The 18308-nt window shown below is 34.7% G+C and overlaps 1 long non-coding RNA gene across 3 annotated transcripts; it reads left to right on the top strand.

The window, feature by feature from the left end:
- Window positions 1-11068: 11068 nt before the first annotated feature.
- On the top strand, window positions 11069-17109 carry LOC123545522 (uncharacterized). Of its 3 annotated transcripts, none has more exons than XR_008372039.1 (4): window positions 11069-11152; window positions 11903-13913; window positions 14704-14859; window positions 16978-17109. It is a non-coding gene; the product is annotated as an uncharacterized LOC123545522 (long non-coding RNA). The 3 variants fall into 3 exon arrangements; XR_008372038.1 differs by having other exon boundaries at window positions 11881-13913; XR_008372037.1 differs by having other exon boundaries at window positions 11731-13913.
- The last annotated feature ends 1199 nt before the right edge of the window (window positions 17110-18308 follow it).

Below are 18308 nucleotides of genomic sequence, written 5' to 3'. Positions count from 1 at the left end.
CCAAGGGATTTGAAAATATGTAATAATATATAACTTTAGAGTTAAGTCTCGGATCCCGTTTAATCAAGTTATGTGTATGTGCACTCGCTTTGCTTTTAATCTAGTGTGCTTTATCAAGTGAGATTTATATAAAGAGAGATTGAGTTTCTTCGCAATTACTAATGTATAATATATAAGAGAGTTTTCTATGTATATAATCCAACGAGCCGTTGATTGGTTTATTGATATATATACACATGATATGCAGATGTTGGTTATAAAATTGTAAGAATAATTGGTAATTAGCTTTCTATGATGATATGATGCAAATATAAATTCACATTATGATTTCCGGAGAATTGCCAGATAAACAATTAAAAGATAACGACATATCAGACAGTGATCGGTCTGTCATAAAATAAACAATCCAGCTAATAACTTCCATTAGACTGTCTGATATGGAAGATTATATAGAAGATCAGCAAATGCTTGTGGCCGCTAAGAAAATATTTGTTTACAGGTAACTACAAATGCACTGTTATCCAATTAGCAACGCACATATGTGATTAATATGCTTAAAATATTTAGATTATCAAACACGTTTTCCATTTTGTCATCATCATAAATTTCGTTATTATAACACAATATCACATAGTGGAAAGCAAAGATGTCCCTGTGTAAGAATCCTGATGATTCAGATTGTGATATTATGTCCTTTACATTTAATCACGACTGCTTCAGTTGATCCATTGGTAATGGGTACCAGAGTATTACTGTGTGAAAGGTATAATGGGTTTTAACAGTTTTTTATGTAGGCTCACTCAAAATTTAAGGCGACAGTAAATAATATTTTACCTTTACCTTTAACCGTTTACATGCATTAAATGTGCATCCCTTGAAAATTAATGTTAAACTTCTAGTAGACACAAATGCTTCTTTTATTTGTATAATACAGTTCAGTTAAAAACACAAGCATATATTTTTCAAACGAATTGTACTGTTATGGGAGTCATAGTTGCTGAATTAACTTTGCACTAGTGGAAATGAAGTATAAAAAGTAGAAGGGTGTGCCTTTTAGTCGAATGATGTTTTTTCGTCTTTGCCTGCATATGCTTGATTTGTAAATACACTAACCAGCTGGCAGTAATAATTATGTTACATGTACATAATTCAGAAGCAGTAAGATAAATCTTAGTTTTATTTTCCTTTAGTCAGTTTATGAAATAGTCATCAGTGTTATGCGATTTGATATTGGCCTGCAAGATAGACATTGGCTAATAACTAAGTCACATTGAAAGCAGCTTATTATTAACTTGTGTTATGTTTGGAAAATTTAAGCTGACATCTGTACTGTAGTTTTATGTAAAACTTGATGTCTGGTCAAAAAGGAAGCAAGACAGACTAGACTTGTATTACATTTCCAGAACCTTTTTTTCTATATAAAGAAATCCGGTGTTTTAATGATTTTATTTTCAAAAGCAATAGAATAAAACCGTTTCCTTAATAATACAGCAACAACGACAACAGCAGCAGTAGAATTAATCGGTGAATAGGTCATTTCCTGAATTTTTATTTAGAACTAAGCACTAAAAATAGAAATCAAAGGAAAGGTTAATCGATCTATAAAGGAACTTTAATAAAAACACAAACCGTTTATCATACTGGTCCACTAAAAATGCCATCCTAACAAAAGTAAATAGAACTTGGCATTAACAGCATACGTAAACTGGCTATATTCGTCACTATAAGAAAATGGGTCCTATAAAAGAAACCGTTTTATTGACCGTCACAGTTCGTTTGTGTAACAGTGTCCAAATAAAGACAAGACACTTTGATATGATATTGATATGGTATGATATAGGGGAAGCGTACTTTATTTTAGTTACAGTTAACTCGTTAATGGACGACTCGACTCTAATGGTCTTCTATGATTTATATTATATAGCAACAGATAAACTTGAAGCTGCAAAATTATTTAGTAGTAAGTAATTAGAAGAATAAATAGAGAAATGAGTAATTGCCTCCATAAAATGTACGTGTAGTTTTCGTCTAGGTGAGGGAGGAGGCGTCCGTGGCCGCTGACTTCGAATCGCTATGCTACATTAAAAATGTACCTTTAGCATTTGCAAGTCTTCCTTCTGGCATTTATCATGTCTGGTGTTTTCTAAAGACAGTCATGTTAGATCCAATAATATACATTAATATACATTATGCAAATTCTGCATTAATCACGGAGTGTTGAAACATCTCTGCTAGTGATCAGCCGTTCGGTTTAAACATGTCAATGTTACGCATTATAAAAAGAAGTGGTTGAACTTAAATTCCGAGACAGTATTAAATCTGCTGATAAGGTTTTCACCGATGACTTCATTTTTGCATTATTGATGCATGGAACATACATAAGCATTTATATTGTATGAAATCGTATGATTTCTTCATGTCTGAGACATGTGTCCATTTTACAATAAGTAGCATTATCTTGTATAATATATTCCATACTAGTTCTTTATTTACAGTCTATAAGAAGCATTGATGCAATCTCCCTTTCATATTGGTCGCCGTGAATAAGATTCGCTCTCTAAGCATAGTTATCGTTTTCGGTCGTTGATATGGTGCATGTATGATGAAGGAATATTAATATTGAGAGGCAAAAACTTGTGCTCAGAGAATAATATAAAATCTACTGTCATCATTCAATTTATCAGGATGGTATCTCATTTAATACTTACTTTAATCGCAGCTAAACACATACGGGCTGGTGGATAAGTACTCACCAGGCAGATTGGGATTTTATGACGCGCACGTGTGCGCATTATTATTGAAACACAATCACATAAAGATATCAATGCGTTTCAAAACATGTCATAAAATCATGATGTTCGATATACGTAAAATATATAATAAATTGTTCGGAAGGTTTACTGTTGTAATAATGAAATTTTGTGCCGTATACTGCTAGCATGAAATAGAGTTAGTACATGCCGGTTTTTCAGATCCGTATATGGTACAAGAGTCAAATTATATCTGGCGATTAAAATTTCAATTCTATTTTGTTTGCATTTTCATCACAAGTCACGGAAAGTAATATAGGTGATTGTCAAACTAATCAGTCCGTTGTTGATGGTTCCCTATGATATAAATGAAACTTGATATAGCATTCCAAATATAAGTGCAACAGAACATTTTTATGGTCGAATTTGATACGCAGAGGTGAGACTGGTTTTAGGTAGTGGACATATGTCATTTCGTATTCTCGTCTAATATTTCGGCTTTCTTAGACAACCGGAAAATGCCGAAACTACACGCGGTAAAACGGAAACGAAAGAAAAGTACCGATAGTCATTACTGTCTACTGCCTTTATATAAACATCACGACAAGTCTGAATTCTATTAAATATTACATAACATTTTATGTGAATTTAAATCCTTCTACAAACAGATGTTCTGGCTCGTGGTCCTGATAAGACAGCTACGGCCAGACGTATAAACAATTTTGCGGATTGTGAAAAATTAACACAGCTGTAGAAATATCATTTAAACCAGTTCAGTGAAAATTCACTTCGGGCTCGTATATAAAGCAACATCGAACATGGGTTAGCGGACTTGCTGTGGCCTGTGCGTGTTCGTTTTCAGAGAGAGAACATATAGCTTCTCTGGTACCAATTAAAAAGACTGAAATATCACTACTGATTTGTTAGACATGAAAACAGAGATTTGAGTAAATATATGCAAATGTTGAACCAGTACGAATGTGTAGTACAATTCGGGCTCGTATATAAAACAGCTTCGAAGCTAATCCTATTGGGTTGGTGGACTTGCTGTGCATGTGCATGTTCATGTGAACTATTAGGCGATTTGCCGTAATGAGTCTGGTATATTCTCTATACTATTCTCTATACTATATGTATAAGGGATAGTCATAAATAGCTAAAACGTGTATTTTTCCATTAATTTATGTGAATTTGCAATGGAATCCGACGTTACGTTCGATTGGTTTATTGACATGTAACACATAATACGCAGAAATTGCTAATAAAATTGCAAGAATAATCGGTAATTACCTTGCAAGGATTATATCTTGCAAATATAAAATTCACATTATGATTTTCGGCGAAATGCAAGATTAACTATTAAAAGATAGTGACATATCAGACAGCGATCGGTCTGTCATAAAATAAACAATCCAGCTAATCACTTCCATTAGACTGTCTTATATTGCAGATTATTCAGAAGATCATCAAATGCTCGTGGTTAGCAGAATTCTTGTGTACAGGTAACTATGAGAAACGCACACATCTAATTTATATGTTTTTTATTATAAAACGTATTTCTCATTTTGTCATCTATATAAGTTTTGGTATCATAACACAATATACTTTCACTTTCTAGAGGGCTAAGACGCTTTCCTATGAATCTGAATGCCCTGGGTACCGATCCTGTCCATTCCCATTTCGGTGTGCCCTTGGGTAAGGCTTTAATCACGATTGCCTCAGTCGACCCAGTTGCATATAGGTACCAGCATGATGCAGGGTGTAAGATGTAATTGTTTTTTGTAATTCATCATTTCCTTTACCTTTGATCGCTTACATGTATCAGACCCTTGAAAAATAATGTACATGAATTAACCGGCTGGCAACACTATTTTACATAATTTAAACAGTAAGTAGGTACATCTAAGGTTTTCTTTGAATCCTGACTGTAAACCAAACCTAAAGATAAAAGGTAAGGGTAGATTTCTCGGAAGCACAGAGCACCACAAACACAGCCACAGAGCCATAAAGACGACGTTTATAAAGCAAAGTGATGCCTTTCTGTTATATTGAACAGTATATATAAGCATGATTAACATTAAGTAGTAAAATAGTTATAAGTTATGCGATTTTGAATAGGCCAACAAGGTAGATTTTGCCAGTATAAAAGCAGTTAATTAGTAAATTATGTTAGTTTTACGCACTGTTTTATAAAACTTTAAGCTAACATCAGTACTGTAGTTTTAAGTAATCCTGACATTAGGCTTTAAAGAAAGCCAGAGTAGACTTGTATTGCATTTCCAAGCAAATAGATAGTTCTTGCCAGTTTGAAAGCAGCTAAATAGTAACTTATGTTTCACACTGTTTTATAAAATAATAAGGAAACATCAGTTTTATAGTTTTAACTAAAACTTGACATTTGACACTAAAGGAAGCAATATATGACTTGTATTACATTTCCAAGAACTGTTTTTGTTAAAAGAATAAAGACCTCCGGTGTTTGAACGATGTTTTCAATAACAGTATTCTAAAACCGATTCCTTCAGAATCAACGGCAGTAACAACAACAACAACAACTGGAGTAGAGTTACTGAGAGAAAGGTCACTTCCTGAATTCGTATTTAGAATAAAAGCATTTTTAGAAGTCTATTGAATTAAACGTTAATGGGTCTATAGCGGAACGTTCATAAAAAACTGTTGATCATAATGGTACACTTGAATACCGTCTTAACAAAAATAAATGGAACTTGGCTTACTTCCAAAGCCATTAACAACATTTGTAAACCTAATGTCCATTTCTAGAAGGAAACTGGCTATATTCGTCACTAAAAGAAATTGGGTTCTATAAAAGAAAAGGTTTTATTGACCGTCGCAGTTCTTTTATGTAAAAGTGTCCAAAGAAAGACAAGCTACTTTGACATATTATTGACACGGTATGATATATGGAAAGCGTACTTTCTAAGTTAGGATAGTGAACATAAAATTGGAACATGTATAGAGAAATGAAGAATTGTCCCCAAAGAAATCTGCTTTACTACTAGCCTTAAGTACTTACATTTACCTCACGTTTTTCTAGTTTTCTACTAAGGGAGTAAAGAGGCGTCCACCAATGAGGGTTCAAAACTTTGCATTGGAAAGGTAGGAGTGTAGCATTTTCATGTGGAGAAGCCATTTGGCTGGCTTATGGAAGGATGATAGTAAAAATAGAAATCGTAACCCACTCAACTATAGAAACGTGGAGTAACGTTAAAAACGTCGGCGTTAATAACGTCAACGTACAAAAACAAAGATGACGCTAAAGACGCTTCAATTTACTAATCTTAGCAGCATCGATGTACACATGTATGATAATATTAGTTACGCATACTGCAGTGTGCACTTTACCTGATATGGAATATACTCTACTAGTAAATTCAATGTTGGGCTTGCGCAGAAGTAAACTAAATATTATGTAACGAAATTATTTCATTGATTAGTCACTTAAATTCATGTGAATCAATAAGTAATAATATATTGCCTGTTTTCTTGAAGTGGCATTTCAGGATTAATCTGTAGTGTCTACACGTTAAACTACACATGTGATTGTCTATCGCCGGACGCAGGGGGCGAACAAAGAACGTCCTGAAACGGACGTCTCACTAGCGGCGTGACGTAGCGGTATAGGTACGTCTGCCGTTCTCTGCCGAGTCCTGCTGGCCTAATAACTGACGGATGATCATAGGTGTCCTTTCGTAGATAGTTCGTCTTGCAAACGACAAATCGGATTTTCTCCTCGGTGTCGTCTGCATCTACCTTCATGTACACTACACCGGGTTCGCTTGATGTGAAACGGAAGTGATGATATTTTGAAATGTTTGGCACTTTTTTAAATCTATCACCGAGGACCAGCTTCTATCCTCTTTACTGCCACCCTTTCTCATCGTATTTAACGGGTACGTTACTGTGTTCCATCATTTACAACAAGATTAAAGTTTTCAATTTACGGCCATGATTATAAAAGAGTTATACTCATGAAACTCCCGTACTTTTGCCCTTTCCAATGAGACCTTTTACATTAAATTGCACTTTGCGTATTTTAGCACGGGTACGCTTTTCGAATAAAAGTGTTAGCATTGATTAAGATGTTGATAGATCTTAATGAATATCATCTCAGATAATGATACTGGGTTGCCTGTTAAAATCTGTTGCCTGTTTTAGGCTTGTATTTCTTTTCGGCCATATCTAATATTGAAGGAACTCCATGATCTTAGTGGACCAGAAAAAATAACAACACTGAATCGAAGTACGGGGAGACATTTTACGGCCACCACACGGCAGTTAAAGATTGCTGTTATGATAGTTGATAAACTCGTTAAAATCCTTTGGAAGCATAGTAGGTAAGCAAGACAAAATAATAACTGACTCCGTTTGATTGAGTCTATTCATGAGCGGGAATGGAATGTGCAACATATCTCACGCCCCTTAGCACCGACTTAAGCGGAATTTAATTACATAGATATTGAACGGACTCCATGATCCTAAAGGACCAGAAAAAATATCACTGAACTCAACAAAACAACAAAATAATCCGCTTTACTAGTCAAGTATAATATATGTATCTGAGACGCTTTAATATTATCGTTAAGTACTTTTACTTATCTCACTCTAGCGTTACGTGTTCAGCACTAAAATGTACTTCAAGATAATTTAACGTTTCTTTCATGATTCCATAGTAATTGCTAGTTTATTAGTTCGTTACGAGTACCAACTAATTTAACTGTTCTCAAATTAAAATCACTATGCTATACATGGATTCAAGCATTTCAAGCTGGCGCATCTTTGAGTTATGTTATAAGCAATACAGTCAAAGACAGACATGTTAAGCCCTGTGATATATATTAATATACATTATGCAAAAACTGCATTATTCATTGAGAGTTCAGACATCTATGTTAATGATCAGCGGTTCTGCTTAAAATATGTCGATATTACGCTTTATTAAAGTTAAAAAAAAAACAAAAAACAAACAAACAAAAACCGGGACAGTATTGAATCTGCTGATAAGGTTTTCACCGATCACTACATTCCATAAAACATATGCATTTATATCATAAGAAATTTATATTTTTTTTCATGTCTGAGAGAAATGTGTCTATTTTGCAATAAGTGGCTATATGCTATATAATGTATTCCATACTAGATCTTTATTAACAGTCCACAAGAAGCATTGATGAAATCCATAATTATCTCCCTACAAGATCACGTTTCATACTGGTCGCCACGGAGAATAACTTGAATAAATTCGCTCTCTAAGCATAGTGGTCGTTTTCGGCAATACTTTATTGATATCGAGCTTGTTTGATAATGGAATATTAATTTGTTAAGACAAAAACTAAATCAATCCATTTGATTTAAAGGTATCTCAATGAATGCACACTTTACTCTCGGCTTAACAGATACAAGCTAGTGAATAATACATACCAGGGAGATTGGGATTTTATGACGCGTATGTGAGCGCATGAGACAACAATTCGTTCCAAAGGATGTCCTAAAATAAATATGATCGATATACGTAAAATTCATATTTAAACCATTCGGAAGTTTTAATAATGAAATTTTATGTCGTGTACAGCTAGCATGAAATACTGAATTATTACATACCGCTGCTTCAGATCCTTATATGGTATAAGAATCAAATTATATCTGGCTCTTAAAATTTCAATTCTATTTTGTTTGCATTTTCTTTGACAGTCACGGAAAGTAATATAGGTGAATTGTCAAACATATCAGTCCGTTGTTGATAGTTCTCTAGGTAACAGATTATTGATATAAATGGAACTTGGTACAATATTCAAAATATATAAGTGCAGCCGGACATTTTCTCACGCAGAGGTTATACTGGTTTAAGTACCCGTAATGGCATTCTGGAATTACAATGCGATTTCGTATTCTCGACTGATATGTTAGAAATAGATAAAGCGAAGAACTAACTCCAGAAATATACTTTTTACTTCAAAACTAATATGTTTCGTCCATTGGACTTCATCAGAGTATAATTCATACTCGACTGATATGTTGGCATTCTTAAACGTATATGTAATCGATGACAACACGGAAATGCCCAAAACACACGCGGTGAAAACGGAAACCAACGGAAAGTTACGATAGTCATTACTGTCTACTACTCTTCCTTTATCTAGGACTTTGGTCCGGGCGTTATTCCAAGTGTGGTTCGGAGACCTGACCCTTCGGAAAATTTGTTTTACAGTAGGCAGGGAGATCACTTGTGATTAATTATTGTGACGATAATCCCCCTCCATACCTAACAGGAAGGATATTGTAGTATTTCCTTCGTCAAACGAAACATAAACTTTATTCTTAGAAAAATTGTATTTGATCAATTCTGAACAACATAAAATATCAAATATTTACAAGGATAAGTCTCAAACATGTAAATTTTCCCCGAACATGATCGCTATGATTCCGAAAATGAGCTACTACATTTGAAGAAAGATTGGCGTTAACTGAAACAATCCCAGTAGCCGATCTGATGCTTTAATGGCTATTAAAACATACATTTTTCCTACAACGATGGTCTAAAAGTCTGAAATAAATGCTTCTTCACCTAACATTTAAGTTATAGTTAAAATAGTGTTAGAGTGATCATTCCTGGGAAAACACCCAATTGCCAGTGCTATAGATTTTTCGAAATATAAACAGATGAGATCATTTAAATGCTATCTTACACACTTTATTATTTGTTTCAAGACAAAAAATTATTTTCAGAGCACAGCACTGTCTGTTGTTCATATCTGATCTATTACTTTTGACATGAAATAATTTTTCTTTCTGTAGAACTTTTGTTAATTTTACTTTTTTGTATTTCTCTTGAACAGATAAAAGAAACAAGATAAGATTTCTAAACAAAATATTCTAAACAGATAATTGAGAGTGCACGAAGTTGTCAAAACTAAAAAAAAGGGGGGCAAAAACGTTCTTCATGTGTTGTTCGAGTTTTTGCTTTGAAGATTTTCATAAACCAAAATAAAAAGTGTACATCTATGTACACTATTTTCTGTATATATTTAAATTACAGTAGTTTAAATATTTCAGTATAAGATATATATTTTCAGTAGAGTTTGGAGATCAGTTTCCATACTCGCTGGTCTATTTCGAGCAAAGATTTTATCAATGTAGTGACTGTATAACAGACTGGTCTACATATTTAACCTATTCAAACTGTTTACGGGGATCATCATATCGATATATATTCACAATGAATGTTTATTAAAACTGGATCCGTCTGGATAGCAGATAAAGTGATTACTTTCATGTCGACACACCGTCAATAAAATGAAAATTAAATAGGAGTTGTATAGAAAATAATCGGTTAGTATCATTAGGATTGTTTGTAAACAACTTCTTCCAGCAATGTCGAGGCAAACCGACATTGAAACAGAATTGTTTTTACAAAACAACAGATAGGAGAAGCATAACATTTATATTGGTTGTGGTATGCAGAATAGGTCTGCCACCAATAAAATCTGTAGTGGAAAATATAGCAGACGGGTTGCTTCTAAACATCCAACAAGAACATTTCAGTTGTATGGAAAATACAAAAAACGGGATGGGTTGAAAGGGGTGGTATTGTCGGGGATGGGAAATTCAAAGGATAACTACCTGAAAGGGAAAGCCACGCTCCAAAAACTCAAACCACATTGGTGCGAGTATGGACACGTAAAAGACTAACAAACTCTCACACATAAACATAATTATAAACACACACATACCCATGCAACGGACGCACCCACGGACGCACGCAATAACAAATGCATAAACAAAGCAAAACAACCAAATAAGGAGGGCAAAACGAACGAAAAGTGTGTGTGGGGAGAGAGAGAGAGAGAGGGGGAGGGGGAGAGAGAGAGACAGAGAGAGACAGACTGTCCGGCTAACTTAGCCTACCTCTTTTCGCATAGAGTCTGGTTCTTTAACGTACCCGAAATATATAGTACAGATATACGCGAAGCTGGGAAGAACAAGTACTGGCCTCTTAGTTAGGTGGGCAGAAATTTCCAGTGCCTGGATTGGGATTCGAACCACGAATCTGATCTCTGGATTGACAGTCAAGAGTATTACCCCTACACCATTGATAATATATGGGACTGCTCACAAGGGTCATGTTGACACGAATCTAGACAGTTGTAACTTGACATAAATAACTCATTTTATCTGCTTTATTGAAATGTACAGCTGTTTCAATAGTACGTTCTTTTAACATGTTTAAACACGAAAACCTGTACTGGGAAAGGTATATATACAATGTAATACTTACATCCAGCGGACTTCGTTGTTCTATACGCACAAACGGAAAACGGGAGTCATCCTTATTTTGTTCGCTGTCGCAGTCTTTATGAATCAGGGAAGTGGAGCCTATGCTGTTGGTAAGTTATAAAATACGTTTCAATAGAAAATTGAAATTTGTTTTAATGAGTGGACACAAAATTCTATCTGCCACCGAAACGAATCGATCCTTCGTGTTAACCAATCCCATGCATGTATTTTACGACACATTATGTAGACTTAGTTAAAATGAATTCGTTTGAGAATATCATCGTAAGGTATTTGTGGCATATTTACGTCTTCGGACACTATTAGATTTTTCAAGACGATTGACACTACCGACAAGCAAGGTAAGTGCTTTCTATTTTTTTAAATTGTCACATAATTGATGGCACCCCGCTATCGCCTACGTTAAAATCTAAGATTTTTTTTCTAATTTAACTTTGATAATGCTTACAGTACACATCACGAGCAATACTATCATATGTATGGCCATTTCATGTGCCTTCTTTTCCTAACATAATTTTTTTCGACTGAAACCGAAATATTTATAATCCGATCTGAGCTAAAACCCATTATTTGGAGCTGACGGAATGTATTCCTAGACAACGGAACATAGGGCATTTCCTAATAAATGTAGCGGTTGCATATTATAAACTAAGGTGAGATGATATTGTAGGAGTAACCTAAAAAAAGCGCCTCCCGCTGTGTCTGACAAATCTATGAAAATCAGAATGTCCGGAGAACAAGATCATATGATGCGTTCCCTGATGTAATCCTATATCACAATGACATATGAACGGACAGTGCTGTTATCCTATATTTCAAGATAAAAACTATTACTACTACAGCTGGACAGAAGCAGATCATGCTGCTATGGGACCTTTTCCTTCAGTGGAGGCAGAAACACAACAGTTTGAGAGTTACCCAGGCAACATTTTTACACTTGGAAACAACGCGGAATATCCCAATTGTGAGGGTTAATGATGTTGTAAACGAGCAGGAATATCCCAATTGTGAGGGTTCTTGATACTAAACACGTTTTGCAGACAAATTCCTTTACATATAGAAGATTTGTATAGCGTAATACATGTAGGAGATATACCTTTAAAACATCGTATAATTGGAACTTGCCTGTACCGATAGGTGGCATATTGCAATACCAAGTTTGAAAAGAAAACATATAATTAATAACGCTTTTTTCTCTCTCTGTTTTATTTAAGCTCGACAGAAAGGTATTTGGTCTGCAATAATTTTACTCATTTGTTTCATTCAGTAAGTTTACATATCAATATCAAAAAGAAATATCACGAAAACTCCTCAAAGATTTGACACATCATCTGAAGGAAAATAGACCCTTAATTGAGGAAAACGCGGTAGCGACTATGCTACTATATTCGGTGTCTCTAATTTAGCACTGTTTATGTTTTCAAATGCTCTGAAGGACATACGCATGGCCAATTAATGTGATATCATTTTCTTCACACGGAACATTCATCGGTTGCGAAAGCGGAAGATTTATATTCCGATCTGGACTAAAAAATTTTCATTCTAAGCCGAACGGGAATAAGCTCATGCACGTGGGACATACAAACAGTTTCTTACAAACAAGTGTACTCATACACTATTCAAAGGGGTAACGGTAGAGGTAACAAAAAATGCTTCTTCCCGTCTGGCTAACAAGTCCACCATCCTTGAAAATGTAACACGTTCCCTGATGTAACCCTGTCACAATGACATAACAGACAGTGGTGTTATTAACTGCGGCATGGAGGCCGCATGTAAATTGGAAAACAATAAATAGTGTGATTGCACTTTGGCAATATAGCTGGCATTCTATATGATATATAAAGAAATGTTTGTGACCTGAATTCCTCATTCATTATTTCATATAATTCATTCAAACTTTCAGCAGTGATCAATATTGATACCTAATTGTGCTTAAGGGATTTTTTAAATTGCTGTTTAATTTCCTGGATTATCGTCCTGTGTTGTCTTGCTCTGTATGTCAACGAAGTCCAGGTGAAGGCATGCATCACATTTGTGATAGCTCTAGTAAATTATTTCAATAGTCAAGGTATGTGACCAGATGAGCTAAAAGTTATGTTATACATGAAATGGAAATATAGTTATTTTTGCTAAAAATAAAAACTTTCAGAATTTAGAAAATAAATTATACATATTTTATAGATCTACTTGTAAATCATGTAGAGTGGTGTAATATTTCCTATAATAAAAACGTAATGGTATAATAAAGCAAGCACGTCATTCGCCCATAAGCTATTTATTTTTTAGGGTGATAGGTCACTCATACCGGTCACCGTGGCCCAGTGGTTAAGGCGTTCGCCTCGGGATCGGGAGGTTGAAGGTTCGAGCCCCATGGGGAGCGTTCGTCAGGGGGATGTTTGTCATGAGACTCCTTCCAAAAAGGCCAGTTCGTGAGCCGCGAGCTAGTTAAATGAATGGTTACTGACTTCTATCCGCCTGGCGCCTGACATTGTGGTAGGAGTTAAGAGGTAATTGGTACGCACAATAAAGGTGTCTCCTAAGCCAAATTGGCTGACCCTTTCAATAATGGAACACTATATATAATAAACAAGACCTTTACCCTTTTTTTACATCCATAACAATTTCTGGTCTGTATAACTTCTTGTCGCAGGAAATCTTTCGACTTGTCCTATATTTCAGATTACAACTATTACAGCTACAGTTGGACAGAAGCAGATCATGCTGCTATGGGACCTTTTCCTTCAGTGGAGGCAGAAACACAACAGTGTGAGAGTTACCCAGGCAACATTTTTACACACGGAAACAACGCGGAATATCCCAATTGTGTGGGTTAATGATGTTGTAAACGAGCAGGTACTTTGCTTTAGACGAACATTTTTATAAATATACAGGAAACATGTTTGCAGACAAATCATTTCGGATATAAGATATATTATGATACAAAGTTAATTGAATTGTATAATTAGGATACTGTTGCACCGATAGCTTGCACGGTACAATATTTAAGATTTCCAATGGCCATCTTCCACTAAAATATTTGATCTTGGATTTGGTATTTATTTCAGATGTATAAAATCCTCATTAAAGAACTTTAACTTTTCTAAATATATAAATTAAGTTTCATATAGAACGTATATTCATAACAGAATGTCATGCAGCAACAAAACAGCCAGTTTTTTAAGCGGTAGTACATATTTGTACCGTGTTTATCTATACATGTACACAGCATGCTCTATTTTAATTCTAATGCATAGATACAGTCACATAGACTTGTAAATTTTATGTTTATATACACTATTATGACGTAACTGGTCATGTTCTTAAATATAGGTTTGTGTGTAATATACCTTGAAGAAAGCTGCCTTTTCTTTCTCTTATTTTAGCTCTACGGAAGAAAGTTCTTTCGTCTGCAATATTGTAACTCAGTTGTTTCCATGAATATTCAACCTTAAAAGAAAATACCAGATATTACCTTGTCAATGAAGGTTTATTAAGTTTCAGAATAACCTAAATGCTACGATATATACAGCGAGTATCAACTATTTATCATCTTTTGAGGTAACATCTTCAAGACGTTGTAATTTGATATTATGTTGTTTTGTTTATTCAAAATCATTTGCTATATATTTTTAATATCTAATAGTGTATACATGCTACGAATGGCAAACAGATGATCTAGAAGTTTTGAGTTCAACTGTTCAGGATGAAAAATCACAATGTGAGAGCCACGAGAATTTCGTGTTCCAAGGAAATAATACCATATATCAGAACTGTGGAGGTTGCTGGTGCTGCCAACCAGGTACTGTTTAAATGATATACAGTATTAGTCTGGAAAAGGACATTTTCTATTGACTAAAACCATTTTAAATATCAAAACAGTTTTTAAGTGCCGTGCGGCGGCTGTAGAAAGTTTCCCTTGACTTACGTTACGTGTTTTTGTATTTTTGTTTCGTACGCCGTTGCTAGCTCGTGATGTGTAAACGGTTTGGAGCTGGGCTTTGAAGTAAGGTTTTTCTGAAAGATTATTCGTTTGCCCAAAAGACGGCCAAACATTGATAAGGAAATATTGTTTTGAAAAAAATATACGGACCTGGAAGCAATGCACATGTCAAACTGTTCTTGATCACCTTTACCATGGCTCATTGTCACAGGTGCATTTTTTTTCAAAACGGCTTTTTGTCATTTTTTCCCTAAGAAAACATTATAATTGTAGTAAATTTAAGTGCATATAGCTCATGGACCCATACTGTATCCTAGGTACGTTACTGCCACCTGTGTTTATGATAGGTGAAAGACTGCCCTCAATGTTATACTCGCAAGGTTACGAAACAGATAACGATTTATACAGAAGCCGTTTAAGAGATAATCCCAGTTGTGGTTGTGTATTAAATTTACAGCACAAAGAATCGAACTATTCCATGATACCAGAACTTTTCAACCTTTAAATGACACGCTACTCTTATTCGGATCTGACATATACTCGGACGAAAGCAATTCACTAATCACTTTAGCGGTACATAAATTTAATATGAATTCTAATCGTTTTCAGTGAGTTAGAGTAGCAACAACTTGTTATTTTTAACAGTACCTAAAATTTGATTTTAATTATCATTAAAACCTCAATTTATCTAAAACGAATATAGTTACTCTGTTACTCCTGCCCTTGCCTAGCCCCTGGGGAAAAGGATCCATTAGGAAACAACAGCAATATTAACATCATATCCAACATTAAACTAGCTGTATTTGTCATTCTTTTTTCTCAAGTTTCGGTCGCGCTTTGGGCTTTTCTTCAATCTTGTGTGTAATACATTTTAAAAATTAATATATATTTGTTTATTTCGTAAAAGTAATTAATTTTAAATAATAGTTAGCGTTCAAGGGAAGTGCCGTTTACTATAATGTTGCCAAAACTTGTGGCCTGACCCTATTGCTATTATTTCATTGAATGTTAATGTCTATCTGTACTGTAATTATATGATTACATGTAGTATATGCAATAAAATATGTATAAACTAAACTGACCTTTACAATAACATTTCTAAAATTAGGCGTGTGTGTCCATACAAATTTGAAAAATTACTGAATTTCAAGCAATTTTGGTAATTGTTTCAATCTATTACTAATCATTTTTTTATAATTTTTTCCATAATACTGCACTAATGATAAAGCAGATAAATTTTGCTTCTTCCCGAATAATACAAGATTTCCTTGGCCAATATCAGATTTCGTTCATTTGACTGGTCAGTCAGCTCGGTTGAAAGTGATACAAATTTTGTTCTAGAAATCGAACAAGAGTTCTTCGCGTAATATGATTTTTGTAGAATATACTGGGATTTGACTATATGTCAAGGAATTTCCAAACAAATTAAGAACAACGAACATGCTTTAGCATGAAACCCATAAAACATTGCAGCAAAGTTACCTTCAATAGTACCCGAATATTTTTGGCAATGGCAATGGTGGGAACTTGAAAAGAATGTTTTGTATTAGATCTATGCACATTCGTGTAACACGAGATGATGTATCAAAGTAATATAATTACAGTTTGCTTTGCTAACATGTATTCTCTAGTTTTTAGCAAACTTACTGAAAAATATGACTATGGTCAAATTGCATTGCCCACTCCTCCTACTCCCCTACACACTAAAAATCATCTTTAACCTGCCACTTGTTGGTTTTATGAATAAAACAGTTGTTACTTTTTAGGTCGGTTCATGATAAATCATGATGACTTATCGACGTAGAAAGAGTGATATAAACCTTAGGCTAAGCCCTAAGTTGATGTTCTCTGTTCATTTTGATATAAATTAAAGACATTTATTGTGGATGAAAATACCGTATATCAAAGTCAACTACCTAAGCCGTTCTTAAATAAATAGATTAGCAGCTTATTGATACCTGATTTCTTACCTTACAGCATTTGAATGTTATAACTGGACAGCCGAGGACCTACAGATTATGGGCCCAGACCGCACACCAGATGATGAGAAGGCACTATGAGAGGATGACATGGGATTCATCTTCACGCAAGGAAACAACGAGAGTTTTCCAGGAACTTGGGGTGGGGGGGGGGGGGGGGGGGGGGGGGGTAGGGGGTTGTTGGTGCATCAAACCGATAACCGAGTGAAGCATTTTAGATGGCAGAGTAAAAGTTATATAAGAAACAGTATAGTTTAAATTCTAAGTCAATGATACTACGTCTTAATGATATATAAAAGTTAATGATTATATCTGATAAGAAATAAAATAGTAAAAGTTTTATCTTGCTAATGGTCTGCCAGTCAAATGTGCCCATTTTCAGAAATGTTCATGACAAAAGGTAACACTGAACAAAACGTTAAAATAGAAAACGAATTACTATAGGCCTCTTTGTTTCTGCTGTTTTTGCAAGTATTTGCAAACTATATCGAAATTGTTTATCTAATCTGCAACACTCAGCCACAAAAACAGCATATTCGCTAATGGCTTGCTGTCAATATAAGCGGACAAACGCTACACATCACTTGAATTTGTTACTTTTACAGTAGTATTTAGGTCAAGCTTAGTCGGATTTATGTTCGGAAGATAATCCAGTTAGCTTTCATAGAACATTTTTCTAGTGCGTGGTCTTGAAAGGCTATGTGAACTTGTTTCAGTGTAACTCACATACTGCAACTGTCTCCGTGACCAGGCTGTCATTGACAAGCCAATGTTCAACTCTTGACGTCGATATAGTTTGCACTTTTGTCCAAATGCACCATAAGCATTTTACGCTTTTTTTCCAAGGGCGGAACGGGGATAACCTAGGCCGAGGTATGAATTTAATTTCATTTCTCTACAAATGTAGATTAAATAGATTAAACAGGCACATTATTAACTATTTGCAATAATAGCAAAAAAGAACTATATGGTTTGTTTACTCATGCATAAAAGATTGCTTGCGTTCTGTTTATACATTATTATTTGGTATACGCTGCGCTGTGCACCCACGACCGTTGATAAACAACCGTAGGTCCACCGGGAAAGGAATTCTAAGGCACGTGGCCATTTTAAAATTAATATTCTGACTATGACCTCGAGCAGGTATGTAAAGTACTGTTTATACGCATCAGCAGGATTGTAATTATTTAGTATAAAATGTGCTACGAATGACAAATTTAAGGTCAGTTAATAGTATGTTCTATGCAAGCACGACAGAAAACCTTTACTGTCATTGTAAGTACTTTGAACTGGTTTTAAAATGGAGAATGTATTTAGTTAGAACGAAGA

This window comes from Mercenaria mercenaria, chromosome 1 (genome assembly GCF_021730395.1).
Source record: "Mercenaria mercenaria strain notata chromosome 1, MADL_Memer_1, whole genome shotgun sequence".
Lineage (NCBI taxonomy): Eukaryota > Metazoa > Mollusca > Bivalvia > Venerida > Veneridae > Mercenaria > Mercenaria mercenaria.
Note: the sequence above shows the minus strand (reverse complement) of the source record. Positions and strands in the feature narration are given on the sequence as shown.